The sequence below is a fragment of the Mauremys mutica genome, chromosome 4, assembly GCF_020497125.1.
Source record: "Mauremys mutica isolate MM-2020 ecotype Southern chromosome 4, ASM2049712v1, whole genome shotgun sequence".
Taxonomy (NCBI): domain Eukaryota; kingdom Metazoa; phylum Chordata; order Testudines; family Geoemydidae; genus Mauremys; species Mauremys mutica.
In genome coordinates this window covers 91827975-91851711 of record NC_059075.1, presented here as the reverse complement: position 1 = coordinate 91851711, position 23737 = coordinate 91827975, and the positions used below count along the sequence as shown (strand labels likewise).

Below are 23737 nucleotides of genomic sequence, written 5' to 3'. Positions count from 1 at the left end.
ACAATAATTAAATGGATGACTGATAGATGAGCTTTTTAGATAAACAAAACTAATTGTAGAGCTTAAAAATCTTTCCTGAATACACACATTTCTGAAACAAGCTATTCTGAAATGAAAAGGATCCCATTCTGCAGATACTTACATAACTTTACTCCTGCAAGTCGTCCCGTTGATCTTGGACTATTCTCATGAGTAATGTTTGCAGGATTGGGCCCTAAATTGTCCCATAAGTATGATAAAATTAATTAATGCCACCATGAAGGGCATTATTTCCTAGATAAAATTGCATTAGAAACTAAATGTCATAACATCATTTGCTCAGGAGCATAATTTGGAAAATATCTCATTTATTTAATAATTAAAAGCTTCATCTACGTTAGCTGGAAAGTCAATAGCAAGACTATAAGTTGGATGAGAGTAGTTTGGTACTAGATAGGTTGAAGTTAAAGTTTAATGTAAAGTTTTAATTTAAAATAAAATGTAGACTATTAAGTTCTTTTGGGCAAGGACCATTGTTTATTATGTAGTTTTACAGCACAATGGGACTGTGTTTTATGGCTGGGGCCCTTAGATGCTACCACAGTACCAATATAATAAAGGGTTGGATAGCCAGTTGGCTAAGTCACTTCTGTTAGTGTCTTATGTTATAGGTGTCACATGTGTGAAACACAGTAACTATATACAATAGTGAAGAGAAAATTAAATAGGAAAATACAGTGTGCACACACAGAAGAGGCAAACAAAAGAAATAGGAATATTGCAATATCCCTTGTTAAGCAAAAATAGAATTAACAAAACACTAGTCCCTATATAGTTATGGGGTTGCACCCAGCATCATTAAAAAAAACACACACCCTGATTTGCATTTTGACGTGTCTGTTTCTTTGTGTTACTGTAGCTAAAAAATGGCTTATTAGTACCGCTTCAAACTTTCCACATAGTCCAATCACCTCACATCTTGTGCACAGACTGTAATTGAAGAGAGTAGATTGTATTTAAACAGAATTATTAACACTTTTAATATCGAATTGTAATTGTTCTAGCGTATTATGAGCAATTTGCCCTCTGGTGGCTGGTTGCAGTTTAGAGACTTTTATACTTCAGCACTACAGGAGAGATTTCCCCTTAGCTTATGTGGTTGTGTTTTGCACAGCATGAAGAGAGTTGCATTTGCTTTATTCTCCTGAATATAGAGTGACTTGGTAACAGATTAACTGTGTCTGTCTGTCTGTGATCTTGCCCTCTAGAGGTTGACTCAAATAGGCTATAGGGATCATCAGCTTGCTCTAGCTCGTAGAATTATTTAGCACGGGAAGTGAAGTGTTTTCTTTCTGAAGCTGGACAATGTTTCTAGCCTCAGCTAGTTCCTCATGTGCATGTTAGGTTTATATCGTAGTTATCTGTGATCTGAAGTACCTGGATTAGTTAGTGTGGAATGCCTAAGGTTCAAAATGAGCCAGTATTTTTAACAAAGAGATTAACTGAAAAAAAAGTTAACATAAATGTTGCTACAATGTATAAACGCTAAGTAATGTTTCAGTTAAAAAAACTAAACATTTCAAAGGATAGAAAAGAAGATACATCCTCAGATACTGTTCATACCGTCTCTTATGTAAACATACCAGTGTAAGATACTTAAAAAACAAACTTAATTCTGTACCAGTAAAGGCACCTACCATTCATCAGAGATTTGCTTCTGTAACAACCACCACAAATATTAGTTATTTGAAGTCATTAACCAAAAAGGGAAATGCAATACATCTAGAGGCATGTTCTCTGTGATGGTGAAACAGGTTAGTCTGAGGTCTTCAGCCTACAGTATGTGTAAAGTGGAGTTTCTGAAGATAAATATGAAAGGCTGTATCCTCAGCTGGTGTAAATCAGCATGGGCCTCAGCTTTGGTGGCAATAATTTTCTTGAGTTGGTCCTACTCTCATCTCTCAGACTGTGCCTATTCTATGCAAACCGAAAAATCTCTGCATGACTCCCATCAGAAGATCTAACTTTTCTTGTCTTGTCCTTGCAGTTTTTTGATGGAGCCTAGATTAGATAAAACAATGGGATCTTTCTGCAGATTCAGATGCTTGTTCACTGGCCCTATGTTTTTGCACTGCTGTATTAGTTTTACTGCAGACACAGGAGACGCTAAAGTAAATTTCTTAGTTTGTATAGACATTCCTGCACTTTTAGTCTCCAAGGAAACTAGCAGAGACTCTAGAGGACATAGGAACTGATCTTTTTTTTTTTATTCTGGGTTTTTGAAGTAGATCTGGAGGGGAGAACATGCCCAGCATTGCAAGAAGCTGTTTCAGGAAGAGTGGAAACTACATAGAGTATATCATGCCTCATCAAATCTGCCAAGTTTAATCTGCCATTACAGAGAGAGAGCTGGCTAAGGTATGGTTAGAGTTGACTGACAACACTTAACTAACTACTAAGAATGACTTTGTCTTTGTAGTACAATACATGTCTTTCCACCATGTCCACGTGTATAGTATTTTAGAATGTGGTTAATACAAGTGATGAGAACTAGTTTTGAGAATGTGCTTATCTTTGTAAAACTGTGTCAGAGATCTTTCTATTTATGCTTGTCATTACTGACATTCTGCTAGTAACTATCTCAGGATGGCACCCGATTGCAAGATAGTTAGACAGCGTGTGCTGCTTTGGGTGCAAGCTTCCTCTTACAGTCCCAAACAAAAGCTGATTTTCTTTCATGACTGCCCTAGAGTGTTTGCCTCTGATGGGCTAAACACATTAAACAGAAGTTAGTTTTCTTAGTTTAAATTTGTGAATCACAAAGGTGTGACCCTCTTGTCATCATTTGACATTAGGGTGCAGCTCTACCATTAAGGAAGAAGCAAGAGCGGAAGAAGCAGCAGGTGTCACAGAATCTTTCTGCTCCTCATTGTGAGACTGTTTTCTTTAGATCTGCACTATAATGCTAATCATATGCTGCAATTATGTGCTATGCACATCTCCATAAGCAGCAGAAACCACCAGAGAGTGGTGGCGGAAAGGTGGAGTATCCCACTAAAAAGAAGAATTCTGTCTCACTTCCAGGGAAAACTGGCTCCATTTCCATGCCTTTTATACTTACCTTATCTGGGATAAGAATTTCCCAGTGCCATTAGCTTCTAACAGCACCCAAGGAAAAATAATGTTTGAATGTAGGGTACTAAACCGAAGCCACCTTGACCTTTTTCAGTAATTATACACTCAATTTGAATTTGATCCAAATTACTAAGCACAAAGTTGCATTCCTAATCAAACTGAGCTTTTGGGGTCAAACTGCTGCTCTTGAGTCTGCTGTCACGTTCTTCACCAAACTTCACTTTAAAAAGCACAGCCTTGCACCTGTAAATAAAGTTACTGCAAATTACTGAGGGCATGAGGCAATTACCATTGAAGTGTATTTCAGTAAAACTTGGATCGGGCCTTGTGGGTGCAAAAGAAAAACCAACAACTGGGCTGTAGTTTTCATGTCCAACTAAAAAGGGCCCTTTTTTTCCTATTCCACAACTGTAAATCCAAAATAGCTTCACTAACTTTGATAAAGTTGCTCTGCATTTAGGACAGTGAGAACAAAATGTAGCCCATTGTCTTAATGTGAAAAGAAATTTCACCTCTAGTTATCATTTTTGAGAATGTGATGGAGCAAAGTGATCAACACCTGAGCACTTGGATAACTCATGAAGTGAAAAGCCATAAAAGATTAATTCATGTAGTAATAAATCAAAACAAAATAAGTGAAAGTTATAGAAGAAATATGAGTTAATGCAAGCTGTGAGTGCTAAATACAGGAACTGTAAAGTAGTGGTAAATTGTCATTCTGGTTTGCAGAGAATTATGGGCAGAACTCAGCTAATGAATAAGAGTCATGCACCACTTCTTGCAATGTGCTGAAAATGTTTCCAATAATGTGTTTTCAGAGCAAAGAAGGGAATTGCATTAACAAGAATACATTTAGGTTGTATGCTTTTTGCTCTAAAACTTAGTTTCCTACATATAGTTCCAATAACTTCAGTGAAACATTTGAATTAGATAACTTTGTACACCTGTTAGTGTTATAATCATTGGAAGAAAACCTCAGTCTCCATCTTTGTAGTGAACAAAAATGATCATTGTAATCAATGGAGGCGGCATGGGAGGAAAATAATAACTTCACAGCTTGCTAAGCCAGTTCCAAGTGTGTGTGCGAGCAGGCATGCACATGCACACTCAGAGCTTTTGAGCTGAGGCACTTCACAGGTTCAACCTACCCAACTTCACTTCTAAGTCTGCATCCACTTTTTCTTTTAAAGTGATCTTACGTTATAGAGCCATATTACATAATTCCAGAAGAAGCAGAGTTTGAGTTTAGTGGATGTTCCTGAATTTTCATTTGAAGCCAAAGACATGAGATTTTCTAAGAGGATACTGTGTACACTAGTAGCTGAGCCTTAAAAAAAAAAAAAGACATTTTGATTCAGAGTCTTGTCCATTCATCAATCCTAGTCCATCCTTCTGTTCCCTTCCCGAATCAGCAATGTCCCATCCCTGCCCACCTGGCACCAGATGTGCTGTCAGCCACCACTGTATGTCCCTAGTCCTCCGAGTGGCAGAATGCAAAATCTCAGGTGACATTCACCTGGAAGCGCTTAGCCCTCAACAGCTGCAGCCCCTTGATTACCTTACCCGCCTCAGCAGCTTTGTGCCGCTACCATATCAATTGCTTGTCAATTCAGCTTAGCTATGACTTTGACTGACTGGAATGAGTGAAGTGGGAGTGGGGTGCAGGCGAATGGTTAAAATTAATTGCTACATAAGAAAAAATTGAAAGATAATTATTCCTGCTTTCCTGTCAGTGCTCGAGGGTAGATGACCTCATTAACTTGCAGCTTGTACACAATTCAATTACTAGGAGATGGAAAATACATTTTTAATTACCTCAGTGGCTTGTGCTCCATTCATCTCCATTTGCATGGCTTTTTTACTGTTGTGTTCTGAAGAAGCAGCACTATCTTACTAAGGTTACCATAAAAGCTTGCTCCTTGCTACAATTATTGCTGTTTGAGATAGGATATTAAGTGTGTGTGATTAACCCCTTGGTGCCAGGTGAATTGGAAGGTCCTATGTCAGCGCTAATGCATTTTTAATTAGTTTGGCATGTCAGGAAATTCCCAACTTGTAGTGTCAAAGAATTAAGTAGGATAACTTTGTTCACTTGTGCATTTTGTTACCATGTATTTTCAGAAAACGTTGAAACCAGTGCATGAAAAGGACACCACCTGGTTAGACAACTATCAATATTGATGGTACATCTCTAAAAATAATTCTTTTGTAATTCTTATAAAGTCTATTATGGCACTTACTGAATTAATGATGACTTAATTATTTTAAATATATAGCTAGACAACCATTTCAGTTCACAACTTTTGAGAACTATCAGTAGTGTCTTCAAGTGTATGGTACCAGATGGAAGGAATATGTGTTCTTCATTGTCACCTCAGTTAAAATTATAGCAGCACTCCATTAAAAAAAACATTATTGGGACTCCTGAAACTTGGCATACAAGTTTTCTCAGGAAGAATTTTTCTTAAAATTATATTAAAACAAACAACCTTACTCCCCGGCAACTCATGTATGTGTAATAGTTGTCATGTTCTTGGGTCCCCAATCCAGATAAATTGAATTTCTCATGACTTTTTAAACTCCTGTAACTCAAAGTATGATATAAATCATACCCACTGGTTCACAGACTATTGGAACGGGAGAAGAATGCATGAAACCTCTTACATGTAAACAGCATGCCAGGCCTCTCTTACCTTAGTACTTAAGGAATGCAAAGAGAGAGCAAGCTCACATGAAGTCTTGTGATCCTTGTCTCCCAGGGGATGTGATCTGCAGGGGTGGGTGTGCATGTGTCTTGCCTCTGACCTCACCCCCAGCTAGCAAGGATGCTGTAGTGAGCAGCAAGTGCTAGTCAGTAGCATGTACGGGGTGCAGTGTGATTGTACTCCTAAAAGCAGTTGTCCAGGTTGATGTTCTAGGGTTACTCATGAGAAATCCTAATCTGTCAATATCTCTGTTTTCCCCCTTGTTGCACCAGCCAGGCTAGGGATGGACTTATGTTTTTGTTGAATTGGAAAGCTCAGGATATTGATTATGCGATACAGAGTAGTGAATTAAAATTGCTGTCACATGATGGCTGTTTGATTCCCCATGGCACAAGTGTCCAGACTGCAGCTAGGACTAATTGACCACATTGACTACAGTCTCAGCACAGAGGTCAGACTGAATAGGTCATGGAGACTGTCCTTTGATCCCTAGAAGAGTTCCCCCCAGGTCAGGACTGTGGTGTATTGATGTGTCAGCCATATGGCAATTTAGTCAGTGGCCAAAACAGTTTATGTGTTGTAATAGTCTGTACCTTTGGACTGAGAGACGTTACAAAAGAATGTTTCATTTAAAGGGTGATGAAAACATTATCTGCCTATTCATATGACTGTCACATCATTTCTGTTTACTTCTACAGACTTTGTCTAAGCCCTAGTCTACACTACGCGTTTAGGTCAAATTTATCAGTGTTAGATCGATTTAACCCTGCACCCATCCACACGACAAAGCCGTTATTTTCGACTTAAAGGGCTGTTAAAATCGATTTCGGTACTCCTCCCCCGATGAGGGAATTATCACTAAATCGATCTTGCCACGTCGAATATGGGGTAGTGTAGTCACAATTTGACGGTATTGGCCTCCGGGAGCTATCCCAGAGAGCTCCATTGTGACCACTCTGGACAGAGCTCTCAACTCCGATGCCCTGGCCAGGTAGACAGGAAAAGGCCCGCAAACTTTTAATCTCATTTCCTGTTTGGCCAGCGTGAGTGCAGATCTCATCAGCAGAGGTGACCATGATGGAGTCCCAGAATTGCAAAAGAGCCCCAGCATGGACCGAACAGGAGGTATGGGATCTGATCGCTGTATGGGGAGATGAATCTGTGCTATCAGAACTCCGTTCCAAAAGAAGAAATGCCCAAACATTTGAAAAAATCTCAAAGGGCATGAAGGCCAGAGGCTATAACAGGGACTCGCAGCAGTGCTGTGTGAAACTTAAGGAGCTGAGGCAAGCCTACCGAAAAACCAGAGAGGCAAACGGCCACTCCGGGTCAGAGCCCCAGACATGCCACTTCTATGATGAGCTGCATGCCATTCTAAGTGATGCAGCCACCACTACCCCACCCCTGTGCTTTGACTCCATCAATGGAGTACCACGCAACAGGGTTGCAGGTTTTGGGGACGAAGAAGATAGCTCACAGCAAGGAAGCGGAGAACCCATTTTCCCCGACAGCCAGGAACTGTTTCTCACTCTGGACCCCCTGAACCTACCCAAGACTGCCTCCTGGACCCACCAGGCGGAGAAGGGACCACTGGTGAGTGTACCTTTTGTAAATATTATACATGGTTTAAAAGCAAGCATGTTTAATGATTAATTTGCCCTGGCATTCATGGCCAGTACAGCTACTGGAAAAGTATGTTGACGTGTCTGGGGATGGAGCAGAAATCCTCCAGGGACATCTCCATAAAGCTCTCCTGGATGTACTCCCAAAGCCTTTGCAAAAGGTTTCTGGGGAGGGCAGCCTTATTCCGTCCTCCATGGTAGGACACTTTACCACGCCAGGCCAGTAGCACATAGTCTGGAATCATTGCATAACAAAGCATGGCAGCGTATGGTCCCGGTGTTTGCTGGCATTCAAACAGCATCCATTCTTTATCTCTCTGTGTTATCCTCAGGAGAGCGATATTATTCCTGGTCACCTGGTCACCCTGAAATAGGGTGATTTTATTAAGGGGACATTCAGAGGTGTGGGAATGATGTCAAACAGCAGTGCCCTCATTTCCCACACCAAGCAGCCGTTGGGTTGGCCATTTAAAATGGATTGGCCATTTAAAAGGAGGAGGGGGTGCAGTTTTCAGGTTAACGTGCAGCACAAACCCAACTAACAACCACCCCCACATACACACACACAAACCCAATTCTCTGGGATGATCGCTTCACCCCTCCCCCCACCACGTGGCTAACAGTGGGAAACACGTCTGTTCAGCCACAGGCAAACAGCCCAGCAGGAACGGGCACCTCTAGGATAGCTCCTGGAGGCCAATACCATCAAATTGCAACCACACTACCCCAAATTTGACCCGGCAAGGTCGATTTCAGCGCTAATCCCCTCATCGGGGGAGGAGTACCGAAATCGATTTTAACAGCCCTTTAAGTCGAAAATAACGGCTTTGTCATGTGGACTGGTGCAGGGTTAAATCGATCTAACACTGCTAAATTTGACCTAAACTCGTAGTGTAGACCAGGGCCTAGCCAATGAGATGTCCCTTACGACTTGTCGCTTATGATATGGTACTTTTCAGAAGAGTAGGAAAGTTGTTCTGATGTCCTGGTCAAATTCCAACTTGAGCAACTACATTTTGACTAACTGAATCTCCTCTCAGTTTCAGTTGGATATGAGGCTCTTGTTCATTATATTTGCAGAGCTCTAAAACATTGATTCACATATTTTAACTACTTGTTGAAATGAAAAGTACTACAGTAATATGTTAATATTATATTCAACTCTTACTATAAAGATTTCAAAAGTGCAATTATTTTAAATTGATCATTGCTGCATTTTATAATAAAGGAAAGAATATAAATGACCAGTTTACTGTAAAATTCCACCCCAAATATATTTGTGTAACACTTGGAAATATAACTGTATGTTGGAAGCTAAATTTGGGCTAGGATTTTGTTTCTATATTATGAGATGCAGATGTGGTATATAATATATGTTTGGGATTTGGTTAAATTATATGTTCATAATCTTTAATAATTTAGGGCTAGATTTGGTAGATCTAATGCTGGCCAAACGCCCAGTGGAGCCAATGTGAGGTTTGCCTGTATGTGACCTACAATAGGTAAACATTTATGTCTTAACAGTCTTCCATTGTCCTTAGAAATGCAAACAAAAAAATAAAATTTTGACCCACCTTGACATGTTGGCACAATTTCAGCCAAGCCATGTGGTGTTACTTCAAAATGTTTTATGTGTAATTAATGTCATGTAAGCCTATAAGTACGAAGCCTACAAATGGAAATAGATTTGACTTGGGAACATGGTGACAGATTGTAGCAAGTCAGCCTGTTTTGTTTATTTGGAAATTAAGACCTGTTTTTATAATCATTATGGTTAGGTGAAAAAATCAGGATTATCTGAAACTATTTGGATACTAGCTGAGTCTCAGAGAATGGACATGAGCACAGCAGGATTTCCCACAATGCTCTGATCTCAGTATAACACTTCCACCTGGGGGGTGGGGAAATAAACATAATATTTAGGGACAAATTTAAACAAGGACCTTTGATGTTTGGGCCAACTTCAGTAGTGCCAAGATATTTACAGATGAGCTGTATCCATAAACTGTATGATCTTTGGTGAGATGTGATGCATGAGGAAATATATTCAGGATAGAAATTTACTTGTTAGCTAAAGAGCCTGTCTTACTTCTGCTGCACCTCTGTATGAGTAAAATTATCCCTCTGGAACCCTGTCTCTCTTTCCTCTCCTCCCCATACAAATGGTTGCCCCCTAGTAATAGTGGAAGGGGAAAATAAGGCCCTGACACTGTCTGTGTGATTGCGTGGCAATCTTTTGCCAGGTAGGTTCTTCTGTTATAGAGAAACTCTATTTGTAGTGACTCTTGTGGTGGCAAAACACTATTTCAAGGTTGTACTGTACAATACAGGAGTATGCATACATATTCACATCAGTAGACCAGCATTTTAATCTGTATGACTGTGTTCTGCCTTTTATCCTGCCCATCACAAAATATTGTTCTGTGTTACCTAGTGTGGCATTGGGCTAAAAAATGGGTTGGGGTTTTTTTTGAAGCCATCAAAACTGGACTTCACTGTCAGCTCACTGTCAGAGAGAATTTGGAGAACTAAGGGAGGCCACTTGATGGAATGTGTTTAGTTCAAAGTTCTGAACATGGAAGCAGATGCTTGCCTCTGGAGATATCTCATCCTGATAGTAAAGGGTCATGCAGATAAATATTATGTGAGTACATTATTTTCATACAAAGAAAAAGTCTCATATGTGGAACACAAAACAAAAGACCCAGGGACAATTCCAAAGCTGAATACAGAAGTTGCCAGGAGTCCAGGTGCTGCTGCTGGAATTATTTTTCCTGCCTTGGCTTCTGAGACTACAATGACAGAACATTCCCTATATGTGACTATGCATGGTGACCCCCACTGGTGAAAAACATGGAGAAGAAGTGGAGTGCTTTGATCATTTTATTAAAAAGAGAAAAACATCTTTCTTTAATCTGAAGATTGAAACGATACCTCAGGGGCAGTGGGGCTTACTTGGTATTTTGTAGAAGCAGAACACTCAAAGGAAATCATTTTGACTACAATGATCTCGCTCTCTGATCACATTTGTAGTAAGTTGTTTTTCTGTGAAATTCCTTATTAGTCTGGTTCCTTGGCCAACTTCCAAAAAAGGATTTACACACACTGAGCTGTGGAGTGGTTAAGGATTCTCTTTAAATATCATTTTGCCTGATAGTTGGAGTACTGTACATTGTTTTTAAATCAAGAGTGTTTCCAGTATTCATTTTTGGTGTAGACTGTGATCTCATGAAGATGCACACACTGGGGCTCTTGAAAACCTCTGAGCCATTGATATAAGTAGGAGCAAGTCTGGGATTCAACCCTGTTGTCTCATACAACTGGGGGAAAGTGGTTCATTGTACATTTCCTTTTTGAAAACCTTTTACATTTGGGGAGAGAGTTAATTGTCACATAATCTGTCTAATTAACGTAATAAATTACAATGAATCATGTTAGAATACAGTACAATTCAATTCCATATGGGCCACATAAATTAATGTTTTCTTTTTAGAAAATGGTATGGCTGGGCAAATAAAATATTCAGAAGATTAACAGTAAAGAAGGAATAGCTTTGTGTTATTTTCTCTTGTAATTTGAATTAGACATAATTACACTTCCTAAATATGGAAGTGAAATAAGTGTGATCTATAGAGAACAGACAACACCACGGAGACAAGTCTGTCTTTGTTTCCTGACCCATTAAGTGACAATTATGGTACTTGTGTTTAAACATCTTAGAAGTGCCATGAACTTCCCATAACTCTTCACTTGTTCTGCTTGAAAAGATCATAATTGAAGATTTGCTGTTCTGTTTTGTTTCTAAATGGGGTTCAAACCATCGTTGGCACTTTGCAGTTTACAAAAGAGTTCATAGAAGGATATTCTCAAATCAACTATTATTTCCATCTTCAACTCAATTAAATAATTGCCAGACAACACGTAACCTAAAATGGATTTTATTTTCCTGAATAGCTGTACGTTTGAAAGTTTTTTTCCTGTATAGATTTTTAGTTACTTGTAGCATACTGTATTAGCCACCTAATCTTACCAATATCCCTTACATTATTGTATTTCCTGTAAATATCATTACATGAACTCTAATGGTCCACACACACCGAATTTACAAATTCCACTGTCGCCCATTCTAGATCAGAAACTAATTTATTTATGCTATTGAGGAACATACTTTCTCAATTATTTTTTCCATAAAAAAATCCTACCTCTTCTAGACTCCAGGACCTTATCTTTGTGTTTTCATATGATACCAGCCTGTAAAGAACCTGGCTACCTACATTTTGTTTGCTGTGTTCTAATTAAGTTGATGAGGTAAACTATAATTGTGTTGATAATTGGTGTCTAATATAGAATGAGCCACACTAGTAATGAATGAAATTGCTAAATTCTTTGTCCTTATTCATACAAGTCATAGAGTAATAAGGCCAGAAGGGACAACTGTGATTGTCTAGTCTGATCTCCTACATAACACAAACCATAGAACTTCCTTGAGATAATTCCTGTTTGAACTAGGTTCAGTAGAACTCTGTGATGATCTAAGGGACTAGATCTTCTAGTCCAGTATCTTGTGGTGTAGTGTGGGGATGACCCTTAGAAACTTTTGTGGAAGGTGCATATTTCCCAGAATGCGTCCAATTATGCAATATTGTATTGAGATGGAATTTTTTCCTGAACTCGGTTCATTCTCTTTGTGGCCTAAAGTATGAGAAGAAATATAATTTGAATTTTTATCCAGATTTATATATTGCAAATGCAGAAGTTCTCTTCTTCAAATCAATGACTAAACCTGTTTTAAATATTACTAAGATATTGGTATCAAAAATATCTTATAGCCATGAGTCCTACTGCTACATCCCATATATTTTAATTTTTTTTATCTGTATTAATCTTATTGCATTTTAATTTCTTCATGTGCCGTTTGGGTTATGAGAAGGGATAGCAGACGTATCCAACTGGCTATATGTATTAGATCCTATTACTCTTCACATTTCCATAATCAGTAGTCCTAATCTTGTTAATCTCTCTTTCCATGAAAATCCTATGTCCATTCATAAAGTTCTGTAGAACTTTGGTGTCTTTTGAGATGAGGGGCCAAGGTGATAGTAAACCAACAATTAATATAACAGCATTTTCTTCCTTCCCTAATACAACCTAATTGTATTGTTAATTTTAATTTATGATGGCTGCACAGTGGGCAAATGCCTACATTAAAATGATCCATAATGATGCCTAGATTTCCTCCATGAAAGGTTGCAACTAATTTCAGAACCAATGAGTGTATATTGTACAGATAGTTAAATTGTTCCTTTCAAAGTGTGTTGTTGGTCTAGTTAATGTTGAAATTTGCCTGCCATTGTGTTGCCCTCTTATATGGCTTTGTTAGTTGTTCCTGGAGAGCCTCAGAATATTCTTTCTAGTCTTTACTAATACATATAATTTTGTTATGGCAGCAAATTTTACTACCTAGAAATTAACACATACACCCCTTCCACATTATAAAGAAATACATGAACAATCCCATTTTTAATCTCTGTGCTGAGAACTGGTTCATTATCCCTACTCTTTGCTTCCTGTGTCTTAACCAGGATTTAGTATGTGATAGTATTTTAATTCTCACCCTCCCAGGATGGCGGTGGTTGTTTATTATTTAATATTTATAGTGTATTAGTGCCCACATCCCTGAATCAGAAGTCTCAATCCCTGACATGAAGAATTTATAATCAAATTAATTTCATTAATAGGCTCTGGGAAGTGGAAGAGGGGTTTTATCAAAAGACCTTTGTAAAGTCCACCTAAATTATACCACCAGTTCTCCTTTACCTACAGTTTTGTTTACATTTTCAAACCATTCTGACATTTTAGACAGGATCTATCAGACTCACCCTTTCGCATGCTGTGCTGCTTTGTCTCTATCATGTTGCATTAGTTTATTGGATTCATATGTCTCTAGTTATTTTCTCAAATATTTTCTCAAAGACTTGCTCAGGGCCAGGTTCTCAATCCCCTCCCCAATCTGTTCCTTTGCTCTGCTCAGGCAGCAGAACGCACCTGGAGAGCTGCCCTAATGGGTGGGGTATCTGGGTATTTCCCTTGTGTAGGGGGAATTGATGGGTGATGCAAAGCTGGTATGGCCAGCACTACACCATCAACTCCTAGCATTTCTGGTGAAGGAAGGCTTTTGGGAGGAGGTCAGAGGTGGGAGGGGGCATGGCTTAACACCGCAGCCCCCCAGTTATCTTGACCCACAGAATTTTTTCTATGGAGCAGTTACTTATGGCATATCTTAGAGCAGTGGCCCCCAAACTGTGGGGCATGCCCCCCTAGGTGCAGAGAAACATTTGGGGGGCCTGGGCCAGCCCCCAGGGAGGGCGGGGAGGGAGCGCCTCTCTGCCCCCAGCTCCACTCCAGCTGCAGCTCTGCTCCCGGTCATGGCCCCAGCTGCAGCTCCGGCCTTGGCCCTTGACTCTGACCCTGGCCCTGTCCCAGCCGTGGCTCTGCTCCCGACCACAGCTCCGATTCTGGCTCTCAGACGCAGCCAGATTCTATTACAGGTGAAGGGGGGGTGCAATATAAAAAGTTTGGGGACCACTATCTTAGAGAAATCCTGAGTCTGCTCTAACGTATATTAGGGGCTTGATCAGCCTCCAGTCAGCCACCGAATTCAGGAAAGTAAGAGATAATTTAGAGCCAATCTTGTCCCCTTAGGGCTACACAAAGGACAGCTCAGACAGATCCAAGGATCTGGCCCATGATGTATAATTTTTAGGATCACCACTGGCACTTAAAAAAAAAAAAAAAAAGATGGGTGCAAGTTTGGCTATTCTCTGATATTGCAGCATATTTTAAATACATACTTTGATTACAAGAACTGGGCCTTTCTTCCCTCCTCTGTTAGAATTCTGAGATGAATTCTAGTTCTGGAATGCTACTGCAAATGAATTTCTCGAGTTGCTCCACCACCTCTTATTTTAGATATCTCTATGGGCCTGATCCTGACATCGAGGAAAGCTATGGGTGCTTAACCCCTTTTCGGAGTAGGCTATCTAGCAGCATCCTGCCTCCTGTATTTGTAAAAGTTTTTCAAGATTGATATTTCTCTTTCTGTAGTCAATACGGATGGAAATAAATCATTTTGCTTCTCTGGGATCTCCTTATCCTCACTAATTGTTCTTTTTACACATGGGTGGTCTAACAGTCGGACTGGCTCTCCTGCAGGCTTTCTACTACTGGTTTCTCTGGCTTTGACTACTTTGCAAATTCCTATTAGCCCTTTTTTACATCATCATCTTCACTTTGCATCCTACCTTCCAAAGCTTAGATTCACTTCTGATGTCATCACTTGAGTTAGAGTTCTACTTTTAAAGGCTACTTTTTGATTCCTTAACTTTTCTCTTTAGGCTGTTTCTATCTAACTTCCTCATCTTAAATAAATAAGTAAATCTCCTTCCTTGAGATTCACAGGAATCTCCTCCTGTGACATTACTACTTCTTGATATGATCCCCCTGCAAGGTTGTCAAACTTAACTATGGTCACTGCTATGAAGTGGCTGGACTGCACTTACACTCTGACTGTCTCATGTGTGTTTGTCTGGGCTTAGAAAAGAGCATCCACCAGACTCACTTATCTTTTTTGTTTGTTTGTTTATGGTACCAAATGTTATTTCACTAAAATATGTCCTGATGCAACATTCAACTTGTTTGCCACTCTAATTTCTTTCAACATTCTGCATTAACCTTGGTGTTCTGATCTGCAGGCTGATATGCTGATATATTTAGTATCTTGCCTCCAGAAATTCTGGGAAGAAAGCACAGGGCCTGCAGAATTCTTCATGTAGAGAGCAACTCCCACATCTATGACCTAACTTGACTACATACAAATGGGAATTACAGTATGGTATTGCTTATTCACATGCCTTTTTGTTCCAGAGATATCTTTTGTCTAGATCTTTTAGTGCTCATCATTCTGGCTCAGACATTTGCTTTTAAGCTTCTCACTCTTATGTATAAAGATATTTGTAGGTTTCTGGCCTGGTCTCCATTTATGCATATGCTATTTGCAATTACACCGCTACTGCGATATAACACCACTGATATAACACAAATGTGGATATAATGTGGTAAAGCAGTGCTCCGGGAGGCGGGGCTGCACACTCCAGTGGATCAAAGCAAGTTCAATATAACATGGTTTCACCTATAACGTGGTAATATTTTTTGGCTCCCAAGGACAGCGTTATATCGAGGTAGAGGTGTATTTGCTACAGTAATTTTGTTCAGTTAGATATCAAAGTATCTGATTTGTAGGTGCCATAAAATAGAAAGATATCTAAGTGCTTTAAATTGTACATAGTTAGCAAACGGGGGGTGTAAAAATAGAGGTCTCAAGGCTAGATTGAAAATTTGACCCAATTTGTCTGTAATAGGGTGCCCACTTTTATGGACCTCTTTTTGACCAGTTTTCATTTTTATCTTCTCTTCCCAAAGGCTTCCTCAGTACCAGATAAACAAACCCCTCTTCTCTATTTCATCTTCGTGTCCATGCACCGGAAACTCTTAGGTTTCCTCAATTTGTCTGGCTTTTCACATAGACTGTGGAGAATTCCAGATAAGGCTGTAAAAAGATATAATAAAGGCCCTAAATTTAAGCTTTCTTCCCTCATAAAATATCTTACATCTTTGGTATCAACAAAAGCCACAGCCATAAACTTCTGTAGAAACCTATACATGGGATGTGAGATCCAACAGCCTCACACTTGGTAGGCAAGTTTCTTGACAGTCACATGCACAACGGCTTTTATTTATGACAGCAGAATTCCCTATCATTATCATTCTATCTTCATAGCACAACTAGGTCTGTTAAACCTAGAAAGCCCATGCACCATTTGTTTGGCCATTTGGTTAACCTGCTAATGAATCCACCTGCTTATCACTTGGTGGTCCTGAATGCAGTAAGAAAAGCAGTAATGGGTTTTATTTCTGTTAATGGCATTGGGGTGTTTTAGGCCTAGATGGTTTCTCTCTCTGAAACCGTAAGCATACATACCCATACTTACATACCCCCACATGAGAAGACAGACATTCTGCACTCTGACTTGCTTGCCTTCTACTTCCATTGGTCTCACCCAACTGCATCCAGTTTGTAGCTCAGTGGCTGTTAACTTTCCCTCTGCCTTTCTGAGAACTAATGATAGTTATCTATTTTGTAAAGTGTGCATGATCTGTGGATGAAATGTGCATATATAAGAACTTGATCCAAAGACTATTGAAGTCAGTGGGAGTCTTTCATTAACTCCTGCTTTGGATCAGGCCCTAAATGCTGTGTATTCTTGTATTATTATTGACTAAATAATTTTTAACTTTCACCTCTCATTCATTCGCCCAGTTTGTCCACTCTCCTCATTTCCTTGTCCTCTTATTAGTATTTTTATTTTTAAAACATTGCTGATGTGCACAGCATTTTACAGGCAAACTGAGACGCTTCAGGGTGCTTCTTCTCTCAGTAAGACTGGTGATGTAATGAAAAATAATATAGAGATACCATACGGAGTGGAGGGAGGAAGGAAGGGAAGACAGCAGAAAACAAGAGGAAAGAGAAACTGCTTTTTGGAGAGGCTTACTACATGCCATGTAACTGTAATATATTATGCAGAAGATTCTGACACTTAGTCCCTTTCTTTCACTCAAACCAAACCCTTTGAAACGTTGTCTTGCTCTGTTGCTGGCCTTTTGGCTCATGATGTTTTCTATCTTTTCTATATTTCAAAGCTTTGTGGTAAATAATCAATTCAAACCAGTACTGAGTCTCCCTTTCTGTAATTCTAAAAACCCATTAAATTATATTGTTGGGGGAAAACAATAGTTGTGCTAATCATGCTCTGTGCATGTGCATCTTAATTTCCCCAGAGACCTGAATATGAATTTTTACTAACATGTTAATTTTGTGTGTTAATCAGTAGCTGTAGGCTGAATGAATGGATTGACTATGTAAAACTGTTTGATATTGAAACAACTCCTTTTGACCCCCTCAAATTGGCTTCATTCCCCTAAAGACGGTTAAAGTTAATTAAGCACTCAATAGGTTTATGGTGTTTAAATTAAAATATATTACTCCTCATTGTGTAGTCATCAAGTGGGAAAGGCATTCTACTCCTGGCTGCTTGGCTGGCTAATGGGCTTATCAAAATTCATGATGTAATAAGAAGGATTTGTTGGGGCTGACAAGAGCATACGTGAACCCTGCTGTCAGTCAAGTAAAACACACACACTTCAATACTCCACTAGAGGGCATGAGGTAGCCACAAATAGATTCACAGTCCTACTGTAAACAAAGTGCAACCCTTTCAGTTTTGTTAAAACAGGTTGTACTCAAGGCAGCTATTGTGACTGATTCTAGGCTTTATTTTTTAAAGCAATTGTTTGTTTGTTTTTCAGAGCAAATGTATTGATGTTGATGGTCAGCTAGCCCACTGTTAGACTTTTCCTGTAACCTTTTTTTGTAACTACCTTATTTGTTTATATCCGGGGACATGTTTGCAGTCTGTTAGAAATAAGGCTTATGGTTATAAAATTTCTTCTCCCCTGCTCTATTTTTTCCCTTTTTACATTTAATCCAACTTTTCAATTAAACTTTTATGATGAAGAGCCTGAAGCCTGCAGTAAATATTTGCTAAGAAATAACTGACATTTTGCATGAAAAATATATAAAATAACACTTAACTCTTCCTTTCAAAAAGACGCATTGAAAGCTATAATAATTCATGTGCTGACTTTCCCCTCCGGGCCCTTTTAAAGGGATGGTGGTGGTATGTGTGGTGGGGGGAGGGAGTAGGGAATGCTTCTTTTCAGATGCCATGACAGTTACTTTAAGATATCTGAAAAGAATTGTATAATGAAATAGGTAGAGTGTGTTTTAAAAAAAAAAAAAAAAAAGGAGATAATGGTAATTCTCAAAGGAATACATGCTTTAAATTAAAACGCCACAGTGATGCTGATGTGAACATTATACTAACACTTGTATGACATGACCCTTGAAGCTCTTTCTTCTTCCTATGCTGTGTATTTCACCCTTGAAAGAGAGGAATATTTGGTGTCCTAGCAAGACTGGTATAACTAAGATTTAATTCCCGGTCCACTTTAAAAAAAAATCACTTACGTTCCTGCGGTGCGGGAGATGTGGATAAATGGAGTGATTCATTGTTTTGCTAATGACATGTAAGCTAGATATGTGGAAACATATACTTGCATCTACATAAGATTTTTCAATAGTTCAAGGCATTCACAAATTTTGACTAAAGTCAGTGAGAGATGTGCCTTGGGAAGAATTAAGATTTATTGATGTACTGTGTGTGAATAATACTTTTCCCCATGACAAGTGCAGTAAGTATTGCTAGAGATGGAATTTGCATAGGCTTTATTCAGTTATGCCTGCCCTGACATGCATATCTATTGAATTGATTGTAGGCTGCAACAGGAAGTTTATACTCTTGTTCCTGATCCTCCCCGGTACAGATTGGTGCAGAATTCCCACAACTTCCATTGAAATGGGTGGGAGATAAGGGCACTCAGCACCTCACAGGAGGCACTTGCCCCCAGTAACACACTTATTTTAAGATCATTAAATCCCCCAGAAGAGTCAGAGGGCATGGGAAGGAGTGAGGGAACTGAAAGCCTGATCTAGGCTTGCCTTACACATTGATTTCTTCAGGTTTTTGTAAAGGCTTTGGGGCACCCTTTTTAAAGTGAAATTCTCCTTTTCAGGGTGAATATATTGGAGAGTCATACATTTCTATCCTGTAATTTTCCCACTGAACCCAACCAAATGCCAATATAAGCAGCAAAAGCCCCTAAAAATACAGAAAGGCAGGTTACTTTAAGGGTGAACAATCACAAGCATGTATTACAGCTGCAGAACTTTCTATAAAACCTCTGTGGATTTCTGGCTAAAACCAAGTATCAACTGAATATCTAATTCGCTGATACATTCCCTAAATGGGGATATATTCTACCCTTTGAGTGAGAAGTGAGGTGGATTCCATGATCAAATAGCTCTTTCTCATCTCTCATTCTTATATTCCCAAAGGTATATCCAGGTTGGAGAAGTGCGTTTGATGAACATTATTATTCAGCACTGCGGCATTTAAATAGTTATAGTTCTCTGGTTATGTTTTTCTTTGCATTTAACCTCATAGGTGTGGTCATTATTTTGTAACCAGTTGTCCATAAGAGGGCTTGATGTGAGTTTGCTTATGGACAAAAGGAAATATCCAATGAGAAATGGACACTTGTACCAACAAATCCATATTGAAATCTAACCCTTCCTTGTCACTATATCTTTCTATGACCTGCTGTTTTTCAGACTCATTTGTGCTATTGGCTTCAATGGCCTATTTAAGAAATTATAAAAACTTCACTAAAGTGACTGCAGTTCTTGTTGAATTCCTTATTTTTCCTTAATTTTTAAAAAAATCTTAATTTTTACATTACGGAATGCCCCTTCTTTTAATTACTCACCAATCTTCACAGTCCAAATCATTAGTATTACTTTCAGTAGCATTTTTCCTTGATCATTAGTTCAAGAGGCGCTCACTGGTCTCCAAATTGCATTTAAAAAGAAACCTTTTATTGCTGCTACAAATACATCCCCTTTTTAGGTTTTGCCATGTCTAAGGCTTTGTCTGTGTTGCACTTTGTCAGTAAAACTTTTATCGGTCAGGGGTGTGAAAAAAACAAAACTGCTGGTGTGGAGAGTGTTTAGCTGGTGGGAGACGCTTTCCTGCCAACATACCTACCAACTCTCATTGGGGTGGATTTATTTTGTCGGTGGGAGAGCTCTCTCCTGCCGACAAAGAGCAGCTACACTGCGCACCTTACAGCGGTACAGCTGTAGTAGCACAGCCGTGCTGCTATAAGGTGCGCAATGTAGTCATAGCCTAGTCTCTCTCTGTGCGCTACTGTGGTATCTGAGATTAGTTAATGTGCTCTCTCTCTAGAGATCTTCACATTTGAACAAAAGGGAGCTAGCTGGGCATTCTCAGAAGTGGGTCCTCAACTGTGGAATTCCCTTGCCCTGTTCATATGACACAATCCGAATTTGTTAACCTTCAGGGCACAGTGTAAGTTGATCTGTTTATTCAGGCATTTGCCTGGAGGGCAGAGTGGGGTGGGATGAGATATGTTTAATACCTGGCTGTGAGACGAGGAGCCTTTTTTGTTTCTCTTTTACAGTATTGAATATTGTCACTGGATGTGTTAATGTGCCCAGAGAGAGAGTGATGGGTGCATTAAAAATAATTAAAAATCATTCATTAAAATAACTCTCACTCAAAGTATGTGCCTTGATACTGGTCTCCTTTTCCTGGACAATATTTCTGGATGCTTCAGAAGAAGGCAAAGGAACCACACAACACAGCCATATCTGCATTGCTCTACATGGGTCGGATGCTTGTGAGGGAATTCCTTCAGTGAAAGGATGAGAGGATTTTAGAAAAGGCATGTGCTTAAGTCCCCAAAGTAGTATGTCACTGTAGAGGAAAGCAAGATGTTAAAATGAAGGTGTGCTAAAGGAGGAAGAAAGCCAGATATCTTCTAAATAAATGTTGAGTGTTATATTTAACTCAAATCAAGCCTTGCTTCTCTCTCTCTCACTCTCTCTCCCCACCCCTTCCCTCCCTAAAATCAACATTTACAGCAAATTCTATAGTCTAGCCAGGTAACTTTTCATATTAGTACATGAGTCTGTTTTCAACCTGCATATGATACAATCCATTTTGTCCATGCTACAATAGTCAGAGGCAAATTAAGTGAGTTAATATTCCAACTGTTTTATGCCTGTTGTATTTTTTGTATGTGGCAAAGTTACCTCATGGTGAATGAACTGTGAGTGTATTTAATTTTGTGGGCTAACCAAGACAAATTAACCAACATCCAAATTACAGGTAAATCAGCAAGTCTTACTCTAACAAACACCATAATTCTGTTCCTTGCAGAATCATATGGAAGAACACTGAGTCAAGCAAAATGCATTAGATTAAGAAAGAATTGTGCTGGCTTTACATGGCTACTACTGGTGGACAGGAATAGTACCCATGTTGGTGTTTTTACCCTGCACCTTATTTCCCTGGTGCTGAACTGAACTTTTTTTCAATATATTTCGTGTGCCTCTCTGTGTGGCCATGCTGTTGGATCCACTGCCAAGCAAATCAAACCCCAACCCATCTGGTACCATTGTTTTGAACCTTTGACCACCACTCCTGATCCTGTTTTTCTCATTAGTTGTCCCATGCAATCATTTGGTTCCTGGGTCAGGTGGTCCCTCTCACTAGGCTGGGGGAGGGGCCTTTAGAAGTGAAAAACCTCCCAGATTTTCTGATAAGGCAAAGCAAATCAACCAGCCATTGCTCAGAATGCAGCAGGGCACAGCAATATGTATCCACCATTGTTAAGGGAGAGGGGAAGAGTCCTTCTTGCCACAAAACCCTCCTTGCAATGAGTCCAACTACTTAGGCTGGCTGCTGGTAGGAGAGAAGGACGTTTTGCCTTTAACCTGCAATGCCAGTGTTGTCAAAGCTTTTAATTCACATTTGTAACTACCAGCCTTGAACAGAGAATGGCATTTTGATGTAGTAAATATGATAAAGAAATGCTCATAGGCCATGGTGTTGAGTGTGTGCTTTAAAGATCTGGATAAGATTAGAAAGATAGGCATATACTTAAGAAGAATGTAGCATATTAATAAGATTAAGTATCCTTATTTTGTAAAGCATCTTGCGATGTGGTGTGTTGTTGTTTGTTTTTTTTTAAGCACAGACTTGTCTACACTAGAGATTTCGGCCATTGCTAGCTGGCCATTGGTTTAGCTGCACTACTAGAGCAAACCCCTACTGAAGAAAGACAAAACCACTGTAATCTTTAATTTGCTCTGGTGCAGCTTACTCTTGCTTGAAATCAGGGTACAATGCACTGGGGCAAATCACAGCTTCCAGCCACTTTGCCTGTCTGCACTAGGGTTTTCCACGGTGCAGCTGTACCCGTGGTGGCCGCTCATGGCTGAAATCCCCAGTGTAGCCACAGCCTGAGTTACAGAAACCGGCAATGTTTTCTCCTCTAATTTACATATCTAATTGACAGCTTATTAACAGTTCATTAGGAGCACTGAAACCTATGTGACAAAAAAAAATAATAAACTCAGTGGAACTGAGGGGACTTAGGCTATAATTGTGAATTACAATAAACACTCAACCAGATGAAAATTTCTGGTCAGTAAACCAGACTGTTTAGTAAGATAGGTAAGCAAATTTACACTTTTGGTTAGATTCACATATAAAATGTAAATCAATTGGGGATTCTATTAATCTATTGAGAAAATAGATTTGTCACAGAAGTGAGCTCTTTAATTCCCCTGAACAAGCTAGTGGTCTAGTTGGAAAACCAAACTGCTTTCAGTGGGAGTACTCATATGAGTAAGTGCTACTCAATGTGAGTAAACACTGCTGGATCAGGCCTTCAGTTTGGGTTTGAGGATGTGGGGTCTGGGTCCAAACAAATGCTCATTCTGTTTTGCATCATCTTGTTCTCTCAGTAGCTTAATAAGATGTTAACCCCCAATTGGCAGCACATGGGCCAACAGGTGACCAAAGTTAATGCAGCTTTTCATGGGTGCAGGTCTGCACCTTTTCATTGATGGTCATGCAGTCAGTTGAAGAATTGGAACTCAATATTGTATGTGGTTTCAAGGGGAACCTACTCATTGATCTCAAGTTGCCCCATTAATGTGTTATCTATTGGGAACTGAAAAAGGCAATTATAAATACACCTCTACCCCAATATAACATTGTCCTCGGGAGCCAAAAAAATCTTACCGCGTTATAGGTGAAACCGCGTTATATCGAACTTGCTTTGATCTGCTGGAGCATGCAGCCCCGCACTCCCGACCCGCTGCTTTACCACATTATATCCGAATTAGTGTTGTATCGGGTCGCATTATATCAGAGTAGAGGTGTACTTCTTAGAACTCTTATTACCTGTATAAATAATGATGGTTGAAAGGAAAGCAAATCTTAAATATGTATATTTTAATGTCTTTAAAGTCTTTTTTAAAAACGTATTTGAATCTCCATAATTCAGCCATAGAAGAATCTAATAGTGTATGAAGCATCGTGTTTCTCACTGCTCTGTAGTCAATTTGTTTTGCTTTTTGCTCAGCAACCCCTGTTGTCCTCTCTCCTCTTAGTGTGCATCCTCATGAGGAAAACAAGGTGGATTTTTACCATGTGTTAGCTAACTCATGGAAAAATCTTAGTGTGG

General features: G+C 39.4%; 1 long non-coding RNA gene across 1 annotated transcript in view; it reads left to right on the top strand.

Moving 5' to 3' along the window:
* The first annotated feature begins 2265 nt into the window (after positions 1 to 2265).
* LOC123369949 overlaps positions 2266 to 23737 on the top strand; it is a 57139-nt gene continuing 35667 nt past the window's right edge. The window contains exons 1-3 of the long non-coding RNA XR_006579214.1: positions 2266 to 2397; positions 2835 to 2910; positions 5236 to 5297. This is a non-coding gene — a long non-coding RNA (uncharacterized LOC123369949). The remainder of the gene's footprint in view (positions 2398 to 2834; positions 2911 to 5235; positions 5298 to 23737) is intronic.